Genomic DNA, 15,768 nt, shown 5'->3' on the forward strand with positions numbered 1-15,768 from the left:
TATATGGCAAGATAGCAACACAGTTATGTCAAATCACTAACTATTTTTTTACCATTCTGTTCAGTGGAGTTATTACACACCTCTGGAACAGGTGTGACTTGAACCTGTGCCTCCTGACTCAAAGGTAAGGGATACTACCACTGCACCGTGCTAAATAAAAGCCCAACACCATTTTCAAAGATATCTGGAAACATGCAAGAAATGTTGGTCTTGCTCTCTTTTATTGTGTGGTGTCATTGAGTCCAGGATTGTCTTCAGCCTTTGATTTTAAAATAGCACAATTATCTATTAATACTGTGATGCATGGTAATCTTAGGTGTACCAGACTGATATAGTTCCATTAGGGAATTGCTAATTCAACCTCACGTCCTCATGTCTGTGTTCTCTTGGTGGTTCTTTCAGAGTGTGCTTTCCAGCATTGAATCTTAGTGTGTTCCAATAAGCCCACATTTTGGCTTTGATAGAGTGACGTGCAGCTCATGATATTACTGCAAGGCTGTAAAAATGCATGGCCAAAGAATGAATAAGACGACAGAGAAAATGAATACATCTTACGTCTAAGGCACAGCTTTGCTTCAATACTGGGACTTGGTAAATGTCTGGATTGAAATGCAATGTATTAGGTGTCTGTCCTAGTCTGCGTCAGTTATAGGACCTCTACCATGAGGCACACACCTTGTAAACAAGCTTGAGCTTCACGTCAATAAAGTGCTCACGATGAACACGATGCTATGCTGCACACTCAAAAACATGGTGCCAGAAGAGGCACTGAGGTGACAGTCTTGAGCCAAAATAAAAAGCACAGCTGCAGAACTGTGAGCTGCTACTCTATTCACAAAGTCACTGAATTCTTCACTTGTGAACTAAGGACTATTGATGCTCCTGACAATGCCAGGAATGCTATAATGACCGAAGCGTGCTTTTAGGCACACAACAATCTTAATGGCTGTCATTGAAGTCAACTAGTCTAATTCCCAGTAGTTATCATAGTAGTCCACAGTGACAATATAATCAGTCCTTTGACTGCGAACAGAACTACTCAGCTTCATCTATGGCCTGACTGGGATGTCAAGTGGCTTCAGCATCTCGAGCTGTATTGCCAGTGTGTTCCTTCAAATTTGTTTTTTTAGGTCAAAATCCTGGAATTTCCTCCTTAACGGTATTGTTGATCTACCAAAGGTAAACTGTTTGCAGCAGTTAAAAGCAGCTCACTTCTCAAGGAAAATTATGGATGAACAATAATTACTGGTACAGTCAGCATTGCCCATATCCCATTAGCGAACTAAAAAAAAAACTCAGTGAATGCACTGCTCCAGAGGACTGCTGCAGCTTTTCCCCATCCAGCTCCTAATCAAATGATTGGGGATACTGGACAAAATTGGGAATTCTTTCATGAAGAATAACAGAATTATGAAATAGCTACTGACTTGTTGAACAAATCAAGGGGAGTACAAGTTTGCACATTTATTACTGTTGAGAAGACACTTTCGAAATATTTTCCATCCTGACTAGCTCCAAAAAGAGCAGGAAGAACAGATGCAGAAATTTTAAAAGCTTAGGAGGCATGCTTTCATCCCCAGGTGAATGTTATGGTACATATTTAGCAGCAGGGAAAAAGAGTGAAATTCTATTGATCAAGATGTACTATTAAATCAGCTTGCGGATACCTGTGAATTTGAAAAATTAAACAATAAGCTAATTGGAGGAAGAACTGTATTAGGAATAAGGGATCCAGCATGCCCGAGAGAGGAAAAACAAACAAACAGTCAGGAGAGTAATTGGCATGTGCAGAAGTGCCAAGGTTATGAATCAACAGCTGGACAATACTCATAGCAGAACAGACCAACTCTTGCATTATAAAGTCAGAGTCAGACAGCTTGGAAACACACCCTTCAGCTCAACTTTTCCAATTTGACCAGGTTTCCCAAACTGAACTAGTCCCATTTGCCTGCATTTGGCCCATATCTTTCTAAACCTTTCCTATCCATGTACCTATCCAAATGTCTTTTAAATGCTGTAATTCTACCCACCTCTACCACTTCCTCTGGCAGCTAGTTCCATATATGCACCATTCTCTAAAGATTTTGCCCAAGTCCCTTTTAAATCTTTCCCTTCTCATTAAAACTCCCCCACCCTAGGGAAGAGACCTTGGCTATTCACCATACCCATGCCCTCATGATTTTATAAGCCTCCATAAAAATGTCACCCCTCAGCATCCTACATTTTAGAGAAAAAAAGTCCCAGCTTATCCAGCCTCTCCTTGTAATTCAAACCTTCCAATCTCAACAACACCCTCAAATCTTTTTTGCACCCTTTCCAGTTTAATAATACCCTTCCCAAAGCAGGGTGACTATAATTGTACACAGTACTCCAAATATAGCCTTACCAATGTCTTGTATTCTAAGATGACATCCCACCTCCTATACTCAGTGCTGTAACTGAAGGCAGGCATGACAAATGCCATCTTCACCACCCTGTCCACCTGCCTTCATTTTCAAGGAATGATGTACCAGCACCCCAGGTACAACAACACACCTCAGAGCTCTATCATTAACTACGCAAGCTTTGCTCTAGTTTATCTCACCAAATGCAACACTTTGCATTTATCTGAATGAAGCTCTATCTGCCATGCCTCAGCCCACTCGCCCAGTTAATCAATATCCCAAAGTATTGTTGGTATTTACTCCAGGCAGAATAATCACAAAGGGCAGGATCAAATACTGCAGAAGATATCGTGCAAACTAGAAGTCAGCACATCCAGTGTGTAACAAAACAATAATTTTGCACACAAATGTACAGCTAAGAATAAACATAATAAGCAGTACAGATTGCCATTGGCAAGATAGTGGTTGAAGATTTCAATGATTCACACTATACACAACAGGTCAGTTCAAATCAGGTTTATAGACAAGATGTGGTTGGAGGTTGTTCAGGTGGGGACTGGAGAAAATCAAGTCAACATAAAATACCACATTGACAGTCATGACCTTCACTATCTGTGCAAAGTGCCTCCATGTGGTGAAACAAAAATGAAGTCTTTTAAAATAAGGTTAAAGCCATATGATGGCACCATACCTACAGCAAGATGACAGATTATTCTTCAAACCCTTTGCAGCAACATGATTGAGGATCTAGGGTCCCAGATCATTAGTGGCAAGCAAATGTCACTCATCTTAGGGAATCCAAAGCTTGGATTGGTGACCCTTAATGTCATATTGGCAACATGTTATGGCACATTAAACCACTGGCTCTGGAACACACCTTAGATTAGTACAAAGATGCAGTTACAGGGTTAGGATGCCTCCAGGGGAATATTGTTCAAAAGTAGATGAGAATTCAGAACCAACTTAGCATCTGCTGAGATAAGTTCCAGCTGCTCTCAAGGCCAGCTAAAAGAGACAAGATAGAAGAGCTGGAAAAGAAGGAAGAGAACGATCAAGAAAGTGACATTCTACTGAACGGATTAGCAGCATGGTAGCAGTGAACCAACCTGGAAGACGGAGAGTATGCATTGAGCCAAAAGAAATCCAAATAAACCCTTGAAGAGATCTCACTGCCACAAACCACTGAAGGAACTTTGCTGTAACTTGCAAAGGCAAATATCTTCACTGTTGTGATGTCAAAGATGATTTCTTACAAATGAAGCTAGGTGGAAACAGCAACTTTGTAACTGTTCTGGATACTCTGCAGGAGATATAGATGGTTACACATACCATTCAGTGTATCCACAGCTCCAAAATAATGCAGACATGATCTGCCTGGTGTGGAAGATTTAACAGATGATTATGTATGTGGAGTCACAATAGAAGAAGCCACTGCTGATCACAAAATGCAAATACTTGAGTCATCAGGTGAACCTGAAGTTGAACAAATTACAATTAAAATGCCTGAAGTCAAGTACATAGGCCATGTATTGACAGCAAGAGATCTTCACTTGGAACCCAAGGCGGAAAGTGCACTGTAGCTGCAATGCAGCAACCAACAGATGCAAAAACAGTGCAGTGCAACAATACGTTGGATTTGCCAAATTCTTGACCAGTTTTTCAGAGTATGAACGATTAAGCAAACTCACAGCCAAGAATTGCAGTGGTATTGAGCGCAGAATAAGCAGCAGTCACTAAAACCAAGCCACAAGTCAGCAAACACTGAAATACTATGAGGTAAATACATTGTTATTAGGAAAGATCTTTTCTGTAGTTTAGTGTATTAGTTGCCAAGTCACACTTAGTCAATGTTGATTTTCACAATGTTACAGTAAAAATCTCAATGTAAAATCTTGTCATATGATTCTTTCCTTTGATTACTGGGAAACTCATCTAAGAGTTATGAATCTCTCTGGGAATCATAATATACTCTGAATGTCAATTGAGGTCAATTTACAACTAGACTACAGTGGTATGTGAAATCACACCAAATACTTATAGTCATAACAACAACTTCAATTTATGGAGTGCTGTAATGTAGTAAAATATCCAAAAAAATTATGCTGAGCCATATGATATATTAGAGTATAGAAACAAAAGCTTTGTCAGAAAAGTAAATTTCAAACAAGCAGTCTTGGAAAGAGGACAGGGATAAGAAAATAAAATTACGATACTTCAAGGATTGAGGGGCTGAGGTGATTATAACAGAGTTCCAGACTGGAGGACCACACGGGCAACTGACTGTAAAATTTTCATTTTTTAAAAAATGGGAATGTTCAAGTGGTCAAAATTGAAGAATGCCGAGATGAAGATTGTGGGGTTGGAAGAGGTAACAGAGATAGAGGGGTATGGCAACATCAAAACACCTCAATGAAGGCTTCAAAGTGTGCTTATAGTAACCATCATTATTAAGTTCTGCATAGAAGATTTACTTCCATAAGCAAGTGTCTGGCATCCTGGCTACAAGACCAGCCGAATTCAATTCCAACGGTCTTGGTATGGGGTGTGTTTGGCATGCCAGCTCAGGTGAGGCAGCTCAATATTTTGTCCTGCCTTCTAAATCTTCAGACGTTTCTGAAGGCAACTTAAACGAATGTGGCATGACACTTGTGCACAGTGCAAGTCTTCTTGTGTGCACGCAGCAATAGCTCTGCTTATTCTGCTCTTATAGACCCGTCATTTGGTAAGTAGACATTTTCCTCTGGTATCCCAGACTAATGTTTAAAGTTTGCTGAAGGCTACACTTGCAACAGAGACACCATGTGTGCAAATGAGATAAATGAACTTATGCACGGCCGACAGGGTCTGGACATCGACTTATCTTACCTCAAAATAAAACCATCGTGAAACAGCTTGACACACTTCCTCAGTTGACTATCAGACCAAGATAGTTACAGCAACATGAGTCTATGCTGCATGGATTGTCTCGCTCATCGACAGTCATCAGAAAGCAAAAAATTGAGTCCAATGTCTTTGAAGACTTTAATCTTTACCTAGAATTGCCTCAGATTGAGCAGCTTCCCATCCAAGTGATTTGATTTTAATCGTCTTCCACGATGGTGATCTCGCCACTGTAGGCACCCTGCCCCTATTCCTGATGAAGGGCCTTTTCCCAAAACGTTGATTTTCCTGCTCCTCGGATGCTGCCTGACCTGCTGTGCTTTTCTAGCACCACTCTAATCTAGACTCTGGTTTCTAGCATCTGCAGTCCTTGCTTTTACCATGATGGCAATCCTGGCAGAGAACAAGACAGAAGGTTGGTGCCAAACCACAGCCTGGTAATAGCAGTATCAATTTGACACCTTTGCGTAGAACAGGGGAGCATCCAAGACATCTTGATGTAATTAGGGAGATGAAGAACTGTATTGATGATTACAAGGACATGATCAGGACACACCTTCAGCACAAGGAGACCATTATCATTAGAACCACAGATTCCATTTTTCTGACAACCTCTTTTGAAGTGTGGTCATCAGCACAAACTTTTGTACGAAAACGTCATCAAGAATGAATGGCTTGTCTGAATTTCACACAGTAGCAATCAAGGAGTGGAGGTCATTGTAAAATTTATGCTCAACTTCATTATGCTTGGTCATGGAAGGAACACAGATATATGAGAGGGGCATCTTACACTTTCTTCCCAGAATGGACTGGTGTCTTGTCTTTGATGTCTGTCTATGTATAGGTATTTTCAAAAAACAAGTTGAAGTTGAAGTTATACATGCTTGTCTCTCGTTATTGGTTAAAAAAACAAAATTTAATTACAATAAATAGAGATTTTATCATTAATTAATAAATACTGATGTGTAAAAAGTCACTTGGAACTGCAAAGTTCGATTTCTCCCAAAACAAAACAATTCTATGTCCCAGGTTGCCTGTGGATTCAGGTCTGTAGTTCCCAATGAATCCACACTGCTGCAATATTGCTCATCAATTAGTTCAAGATTCTGATGGAGAGAGAATAGATGACAGATGTTAGAAAGATTATAAACAGTTCTTGCAGATTAATTTATTGTAGTGAGGGTGAGTCTCATGTCCTCAGCCTCACTCTCTCACCTTCATGTATTCTAAATCGCATGATAAGAGGAGTGGAGGTAGCTGGAGATAGATCTGGACGTAGGCAGTGAGCCAGCTACCTTCTTTGCCTTGAGCTCTATACATTCTACAACATAGTAATGACTCAATTCAAAGACCAACACACCTTAGATTTGCATTACTTGCCCAGTCTTTGCATGCCAAGGTATACAAATAGCCATTCACTGAGCACTGGGGACTATACAGTAATCCTCACTTGGTTTGGCCTGCCCACTGAAGCAATTCACTGGGGCATGATCATTGACACATGACAACTACTTGGAGCTGGAGATGAGTGTGTGAAGGGGAAGTCCAATACAGGATCAGTCACTGCAGAGAGTATGGCAAGCCCACCAGAGAGAAATGCCATTCCTCCCCTACACCTTCAATATCTCCACTCTCCACAGGCTCAAATGTCCTTTTTATATCTATCCCATCAAATATTTTCTATTAGGTCTTGCCTCATTCCTCTTTTTTCCTGGATATAAAGAAAAGCCTGGAACCTGTTTTTCATAGTTATAACATCTCAGTTTTGATATCATACTTGTAAATACTTCTACGATCTATCATAAAATCATAGCAGAAACCAAATGAATCATTTTCATGAGAATGTTCTACATTCCTTTCATTAAAAAAAAGCATAAAAGAATTGTTCATATTACTCCAAATGATGTTGTAAATAAGTTTTAATATAAGCTTAACATCACTTCTGTGTTTTTCCCCATTCTGTCTTTTTGAAAACAAAGCCCTGTTCTTGGTTTTCACGTTTTAAGGTCTTGCTGTAGTTGTACAAATTCACTTAGTACTATTGACATTTTTCATCTGTGCATCACCAGCCACTGAAGTTCTACACCATACACAGTTACCAGACCAACAGATTACTACAGTGCACATGTTACTCTAGGAAACTGATGTGGCCTTTTTGTGAACTGAATTAAATTTAATCAGCAGAGGAATAACAGTTCTGGTTCATTACATCATCTCTCATGGATGCCCAATTTCAACATCTGTTTCACACATTAAGCCAAAAAGGTCCTGTTGCTTGGTGGCCAACTCGAATCAAAACAAGGCAGGCTCACACACCTGGATTTCAGTGCTTATTGACAATGTATATAAACAAATTATTTGACAACTTTTTAAAAAAATTTTTAGGAGTCTCAAGGATGTGGAGCACCCAGCTTCTCAGTAACAGGGTTGTGCATGAATCAGCAGCATCATTGCTACGATGGAGTGAGCTTTTCAAAACACATGCCCTACAAACAGTGTACTGTTTACAACCTTCAGAATGATATTGTCTCCAGATATCTAGAGTCATCTTAAAAAAGTACCATTCTGGTTTTCAAATCCCTCTGCAACCTTACCCCTCTTTCCATCTATAACCTCTTCCAGTCTTTGAGACCTTTACATTCATCTAAGTAACCTCTTACGGCATATCTCATCCTAGTTACTCCACCATTAGCTGTCTGTGCCCAAAGCTCTTGAAGTTCCTCCCTAAACCTCTGACTCTCTTCCTCACCTTCAATACATCTTAAAAGCAACTTCTGAAAGAGCTTTTGGCCACACGTTCTAATATTTCCTTATTAAGCCTTGTGTCAAATCTTTTTTGATCATACTCCTGTAAAACAGCTGGTGCTATTCTACTACATTACACCAGCCTAAATAAAAATGCACATTGCGATATTAAAAACTTGGGCTGATCATTCATTCAGTATTTTGGGTTACAGGAATTAGAAAATTTCCTAGTTTGAAGCACTTGCCTTGGGAAAACATGCCAAAAGTGGGATTTTTAGTCCATACTGGGGAGGGTTGCAAAAAGCAGTCAAGTTCACATTCCCAGCTGCCAACTCTCCTGTCCCCACCAACCAAATGTGTTGGCTTTAGGATGCTGGCATAAACACACCTAGTGAAAGCACAGATCTTTCCAAAAACTGATCAACTGTTTTGTTTGTTAGCAACTGTCTATCTCAGAGCCATATTATCTTCAGTCTGTACTGAGTTAGCACATCAGTGATACCAATAATTGCTCTCATAGGTGTAAACTAGGGAATATTGGTCGTTCCTGATCTCTGAGGAGAAAGTGAGGACTGCAGATGCTGGAGATCAGAGCTGAAAATGTGTTGCTGGAAAAGCGCAGCAGGTCAGGCAGCATCCAAGGAGCAGGAGAATCGACGTTTCGGGTTCCTGAAGAAGGGCTATTGCCCGAAACGTCGATTCTCCTGCTCCTTGGATGCTGCCTGGCCTACTGCGCTTTTCCAGCAACATATTTTCATTCCTGATCTCTATCCAGTAACCAGTAAAACACACAGGTTGACAATGGCAACAGCAAGATCAAGGCGTATTATCTTGATTACACTTCCAACATAGTGGTCAAAGTAGAAGGCACAGTGGCTCAGTGGTTAACACTGCTGCCTCACAGCGCCAGGGACCCAGGTTTGATTCCAGCCTCAGGCAACTGCATGTGTGGAGATTTCACCAACACATTGTCTGGTTTCTTCCCACAATCCAAAGATGTACATTAGATTTGATTAGATTAGATTCCCTACAGTGTGGAAACAGGCCCTTTGGCCCAACCAGTCCACACCGAACCTCTGAGGAGTAACCCACCCAGACCCATTTCCCTCTGACTAATGCACCTAACACTATGGGCAATGTAGCATGACCAATTCACCTAACCTGCACATCTTTAGCTGTGGGAGGAAACGCGCGCAGACATGGGGAGAACGTGCAAACTCCACATAGACAGTCGCCCGAGGCTGGAATCAAACCTGGGACCCTGGTGCTGTGAGGCAGCAGTGCTATGCACTGAGGCACCGTGCATGTTAAGTGATTTGGCCAAGCTAAATTGTCCACAATGTTCAGGAATGTGTAGGTTAGGTGCATTGGTCAGAAATAAATAGGGTAGGGGAATGGGTCTGGATGGGTTACTCTTCGGAGGACCAGTGTGGACTTGTTGGACCAAAGGGCCTGTTTCCACATTGTACGGATTCTAGGATTCAGTAGTTAATTTTAAAAAGGGACATGGACAACACTTAAGGAATCCACATAGGCATTCTGGACCAAATAGCCACCTTTTTTTGCTGTCAAACAGATTGCTAATATTGATAGTCAGGTGAATGCACAGACTCAACATCTATGGATAAATGACATACCCAAAGCAAACTCAACCTTAAAATTCATGCAAGCATCATTTTAACACTATTTTAATGCCAGAGGGGTTTACAGCATGTAAGGCAGCGATTCAGCTCATGGTAAATGTGCTAGCTCTTTGCTGAAGTAATCCAACACTGCTCCCATTTCCCTTGCTCTCTTCCATAGTCTTAATGCTTCCTTTGTTGCAAATATCATTTTCTGCCAAAAGATGATATTCTCCAACACAGAAATCTACCAACCTCATTCTTCAGCAATTATGTCAAATTCGTGTTCACACAGAGAGCAAATACCTTTTATCTATTCATCCTGCCAAATCCCTTAGCTGTTTAAAATTCCTGTGAAAACTTTACCTTCTGGGCTCCAGTAGAAACAGTCCCAGTATCACTATATGATCCACACATCTCTAGTTTCTAATTCCTGAGGTCATCCTGGAGAATTCACAGTATCTGTTTGCTATTTTAATGCCCCTTCCAAAATTGAGCCCCAAATTCCACACAGTAACAGCTGATGTTATCTATAAAGGAATCTTAGTTCAGTGCACCTACTTTTAAAACCCAAATTTTATTGGCCTTTATGACTTAATCCCAAGTTGCAACATGCGCAGATAGATTCTGAATTCCTAGATTGCTCTATTCATCACATATAGTCATATACAGTACATATGTATATGAAACAGATTCTTTGGTCTAACTAATCCATGCCAACCATAATCGCAGACTAACTAATCCCACCCGTGGCACTTAGCCCATACCCATCCAAACATTTCTTATTTATGTACTTGTTTAAATGTCTTTTAAATCTAACTGTACCTGCATCCATTTCCTCTGGAAGGTCATTCCAAGCATGAACAACTGTGTAAAACAAAAAAGCTTCCCCTCACGTCTTTATAAAATTTTTCTTCTCTCACCTGAGAAATATGCCTCCGGTCTTGAAATCCTCCAACCTTGGGAGAAGACACTTGCCATTCACCTTATCTATAACCCTCATGATTTTATTAGATCTCTATAAAGGTCACCTCTCAACTTCCTAAGCTCCACTGAAGAAAAGTCCCAGCTTATCCAACCTCTCCACCCCTGGCAACTTCCTCATAAATCTGTTCAGTTTATGAATATCCTTCCTATAAGGAGAGACAAGAACTGCACAGTACTCCAGAAGAGGCCTCACCAATGTCCTTGAGTATCTTCCCATTCAGTATCCTCCCATTTCTCAATTTATCAAAAGTTCTTATGTACATTTTATTTTCCTCTCCCAGATCAAATCATCAATCTAATGTGGGCTCTGCATGGATGCTGGAGATTCACCAATTAGAAACACTGTTTACAGTCCCAGCAGAACTGCTAATCCAAATTGCTCCCATCAGATAACCAACTTGCTGTCCTTCTACATTTTCACAGGCTGTACATCTGAAATAATCCAACAAACCTCTTGAGATACCTTTTAGTATGTAGGAGGTACTCACTATCTTTAACTTTATTAGAGGGATATGGGTCAAGTGCTGGCAAATGGGACTGGATTGGGTTGGGATATCTGGTTGGCATGGACGAGTTGGACCAAAGGGTCTGTTTCCACGCTGTACATCTCAATGACTATTACAAAGAAATACAAGAATAAGGGCAGGCCATTCAGGCGTCTGGTCAGTTCTGATCTTTAATGGATCATGGTATATCTGTACCTTAATTTCATCTACCTATCTTGGTTGCATAGCCCTTAATTCCCTTGGCTAACATTTAGCCAGTTACGAAAGTCTAAGGCAGCAAACACTGCAGCTAAACAATTGATTAAAGATCTTGATTAAGGTTTGGTGTCAAAATTTACAGGAAAAACAAGAGGGATTTCAAATATATACACGATTGCACAATTTTGAGAGAGTAGATTCTGCAGAAAATATACAATTAGAATTGCATTGTTTTTATATGGTTTGCATGGCAAAGTGCTGAAGAAACTTATTCTCTCTCCACAGGTATGACCAGGCCTACTGAGCTTCTTCAAGCCTCAGTTTTTGTTTCAGATCTCCAGCATCAGCAGTATTTTGCTTTTATTAACATTTTCATCCCTTTGTTTTCCAAACACATGAGTGTCTCCTCCCCATCTCCCTCTCATTTCCTCCTGTCCACAACTACTGTCAAAAGACAAGTGTACTCCTTTAGTTCCAGCCCTTTGCACATCTTGATTTTCACTGACCCACCATTAGCACCTGTGCTTTTAGCTGCCTCGACCCAAAATGTAGAAATGCAATTAAGTTTTTGTCTCTCCAATTTTTCTCAACAACCTTTTTAAGCATCTTTGACATAAATAATCATTTCAAAGTGCTTCACAGATTTATAAAACAAAAAAGTGCGACATTAGACAAGGAAATATTAGGTTAAATGGACATTTGCAGCAAAGGAGGTCGAGTGGCCCATTGCATCTATGCTGGCCAATAAGAGTCCGTCTACACTAATCCCATTCTCCAGCTCTGGCCCATAACCCAGCAGGCTATGGCACTCTAGTAAATATCTAAAATATTGCTCAAATGTTACAAGAGTTTCAAACTCACCCACTTTCAGGCAGTTAAGTTAGAGACTTCTACCACTTTCTCGTTGAAAAAAAATCTTAACTCTATTTAGCATAATACCTCTTTACCTTAGGTCTACCTGGTTATTAATTTCTCTGCTAATGAAAAAAAAAGTCTTCCTGATCCCCTTTTTCCTCAATCTTATACATCTCTTATCAGGTCCCCTCTCAACTTCCACTGCTGAGGAAAATAATGCTGCCTCACCCAATCTTCCCATGTAGCTCAAACCCTCCAACACAGGCAACCTCCTGGTAAATCTCCAGAGGTTCTCGGAACAAGAATGAGAAATTTAAAAAAAATATATCAATGCATCGCTTGACCCAGAATCACCAAGGACCAGCTGATAGGAAACAGGACTTGATACAGACTACGTCATAGTAGCCAAATTTTGGATGAACTCAAGATTATGGAAAGTTAAATGTGGGACACCAGCCAGAATCTTGTTAGAGTAGTTGAATCTGGAGGTATGAATGAGGGATACAGCAGATGAGCTGAGTCAGGGGCAAAGTTGGGCAAATTTACAGAGGTGGAAAAGGTAATCTTAGTAGTGACATCAATATTCAATTGAAAGATTTGCTGTCATATTTTATAATTTGTGAACAGACTGGTTTAATCTCAGACTGTTGCCAACAAGAGGGATGGATTCCGTGACTAGGTTATAATGTTTTGAGTAGGGATATAAAACAATATCTTTAGTTTTCCCAATATTTAACTCGAGGAAAATTCTGCTTCTCCAGATTTCAGGTAAGCAGCCTGATAATTCAGCAAAAGTCGAGAAATTGAGAGAGGGATGGTACTACAATGGAACTGGGTGCCAGTAGGATAGATGTGAAAGCTATCATTGTTTTTCAATGATGCAGCTGAAGAACAGAATGCAGATGAGAAACAGAGGGTGCCAAGAATAGATTCTTCAGATATCACTTGAAAGAATGGTATGAGAATAGGAAGAGGTGTCATGAGTGATTATCTGGCCTCATTAAGGTAGGCATGGAAACAGGAGAAAGCAGTTATCCTCAGCAGAGGACAACTTGGTCAATCATTTCAAATAGCATAGATACATTAAGAAGCACAAGAAAGGAAAGTCTATCGTAAGAACATGTTATCTGTGATTTAAATAAGAGCTGTTTTGACTTTTCCAGCACCACACCCTTCGACTCTGATCTCTAGCATCTGCAGTCTTCACTTTCTCCTGGCAATTTAGTGAGGTAAAAACTGGAATGGAGAGATTCCAGCATGGAAGTTAGGAAAGGATTTACATCACTTTGGAGGATCTTGGAATGAGTTACAACAAAGGTGCTATACAAATGCAAGCCACAGTTGTTCTGGGAGCACAACAGTACTGTCCCTACTCAGACAGATGGGCAAGGCAGGTTCAAGTCCCAACTGCTTCAGAGGTGGGCAATCACATGGCTAAACAGGTCCATTAAAACACTTGACTCATGTCCTGCCCAGTTCTGAAAACCGCCAATCATCTTCAACAATCCAGACACGATACCCACCCTAGCCACACCCTAACACTGACAGATGTCAATCATTCGGCCAATTGATACAATCTACCCAGTGCCGAGCATGTCTGAAGTGTTTTGGTTAATAATGTTGAGATTCAGTAGTATGATAATGCGAAAAAGTTTCCAGAGCTGAAACAAATCAAACCTACGACGCAAAAATAAGGTGCAATTAACAATGACAAATGCAGGAGTAAACAAATCCCAGAAACGCCAACCACACATCTGCAAATTACATTGGTTGTCTGGTCAGGATGGTTTACCCTTAGCAAAATAACCAAACGAATGTCCATGACAATGGGAATCTCGGGGCGACAATGTAAAAATGAGCCGCCGCTTGGGTGGGGGTAAGAAATAGCAAATCCACACAACGATACAGTTTTCTCGCTTGCTGAGGCGCTCTCTCCCTGCCCGTTAATCAATTGCTGCAGCCTCTCTGTCTCAGTCCACAGGAACCATCAACACACACAAACCCCAACTGCATTTTATCGAACAGAAACGAGGGGGTGAGAAATGAAAATCAATCCCCCACCCCTCCAAACGCAAGTTGCGCTTTTACAAACAGAGTGCCCTTTTTTTTGACAATCCACGCCAGTGGCACTTAATCATTCAAAGAGATACACGACAGGTTGGAATTGTTGCGCCCGCTCCCTCTACGTAGAAATAAAGCAGAACATTGCAGATGATGTGAAACTAGATTTAAAGACAGAAAACGAGAGAAACACTCATTAGGTCGGGCAGCTCGAATGGAGAGGAATCCCCAAAACATGCTGCCTGCCCATTTCCAGTTTTCATTTCTTATTCTAAGAAAGGATCAGATTTGAGAGAGCCGCCTCGATCTCCAAGCTGAAGCCCAATGAGTTTGTACAGCGATTTCCAACAATTGACCTAAAATCAACAACACTGGAACATGTCTCTGTCATTTAACAGACAGAAATGTTCCAGTATCAAAAAAAATTCATCTAACTTTTCGTCGGCGACTGTATTATTTAGAAAATATTTTTAAAATGCTAGATGATAGAGCGTTTGTTCTATCAACCTTCTTTAAATACGCTGCAACACATTCACAGATACCCTGCAAATATAAAACATACGTTGCAAACCGACTTCCATTAATTGAATATTTGAGAAGGATTGCTACTTAAACGCTAATACAGTATAATGATTTTATTTTCCAGCAGCTGGGGCGTTACCCTGTGCTGTCTTGACTTACCAGAAACTGCAATAAGGAAGGAGCAAAAAGCCGCAATCAGTAGCAGATAAAGAAATAAAACATCACAAATAATAGACAAAGTCTGATTGCTTTGGTAATTCTCAGTAATTTCAATAACAAATGACTGCTGCTGTTATTTAAAGCGTTAAATAATAATCAATGGCGCTCTATCTCTCGGTGTTTGTGTCTAGCTCCCACTTTCAAAAGTTCCTGCAATTTCAGCTAGCGCAGTTGCCTGGAGCTGCGCGCGCAACACAGACTCAAGTTACTATGACCCGCACAGCCCGCCCATCAGACCGTAACCGCTCTTGAATGTGGCTCTTCCATTGGTTCCGCGGGGCGAAATGGCACCGCCCAGGTGTTGCTAGACACGAATAGTGATTGGTTGCTATAACCATCCATCATCTATTTAAATGATCTAAACGGTTACGGGGACGATGCTTAATAGTTGACTGGAACTGTGATTCATTTCAAACGTGCCCTGTCGAAACGAGAAAAAAAATGTTAATGTTACGAAAAGTTATTCCAATCCAAGACGATCGGTTAAATGTTGTTTTCCATTGATGGGGACATTTGATTCAACCCATGCGCAGCCGCGACTAGGTGGCGAACGCCTCTTGCAATGCCAGACGGGATTTGTAGTTTTATAGGCAGGTTATCGGATGCAGGCAGTGATGCAGAGAACTACAATCCCCAGTAAATCCTGCTCTCCCCGCCCACACTCACGGAGCAACAGCGGCGGCTGCGGGGCCGTTGCTAAGGAGTCAGCGGGAACCGGGCAGGCCGCCTTCACTGAGCTGCTTAGCGGTGAGTCCGAGTGGCGATTACAGGCAGCGTGCAATATACAAC

General features: G+C 40.9%; 2 protein-coding genes and 1 long non-coding RNA gene across 10 annotated transcripts in view; 2 read left to right on the forward strand and 1 right to left on the reverse strand.

Moving 5' to 3' along the window:
• The window catches only part of LOC148146872 (uncharacterized), a 76,075-nt gene extending 61,092 nt beyond the window's left edge, over positions 1–14,983 (forward strand). For 2 of the 3 annotated variants that reach the window (XR_015760138.1, XR_015760139.1), the window contains exon 4: positions 14,885–14,983. This is a non-coding gene — a long non-coding RNA (uncharacterized LOC148146872). Of the gene's footprint in view, positions 1–64; positions 95–14,884 lie in introns of those variants that run through there. The other variant, XR_015760140.1, reaches the window with a different exon arrangement.
• The window catches only part of LOC122557741 (GTPase HRas), a 55,263-nt gene extending 40,206 nt beyond the window's left edge, over positions 1–15,057 (reverse strand). Inside the window, exon 1 of the mRNA XM_043705693.2 lies at positions 14,920–15,057. The gene's annotated coding sequence lies outside the window, so the exon portion shown is untranslated. The remainder of the gene's footprint in view (positions 1–14,919) is intronic.
• A 604-nt stretch (positions 15,058–15,661) lies between these two features.
• lrrc56 (leucine rich repeat containing 56) overlaps positions 15,662–15,768 on the forward strand; it is a 148,722-nt gene continuing 148,615 nt past the window's right edge. For 5 of the 6 annotated variants that reach the window (XM_087996434.1, XM_087996435.1, XM_087996438.1 and 2 more), the window contains exon 1: positions 15,691–15,726. The gene's annotated coding sequence lies outside the window, so the exon portion shown is untranslated. Of the gene's footprint in view, positions 15,727–15,768 lie in introns of all 6 variants that reach the window. The other variant, XM_087996436.1, reaches the window with a different exon arrangement.

Source organism: Chiloscyllium plagiosum, unplaced genomic scaffold (assembly GCF_037043375.1).
Source record: "Chiloscyllium plagiosum isolate Xiang-an unplaced genomic scaffold, Cpla_swu_hap1 HiC_scaffold_18, whole genome shotgun sequence".
Taxonomy (NCBI): domain Eukaryota; kingdom Metazoa; phylum Chordata; class Chondrichthyes; order Orectolobiformes; family Hemiscylliidae; genus Chiloscyllium; species Chiloscyllium plagiosum.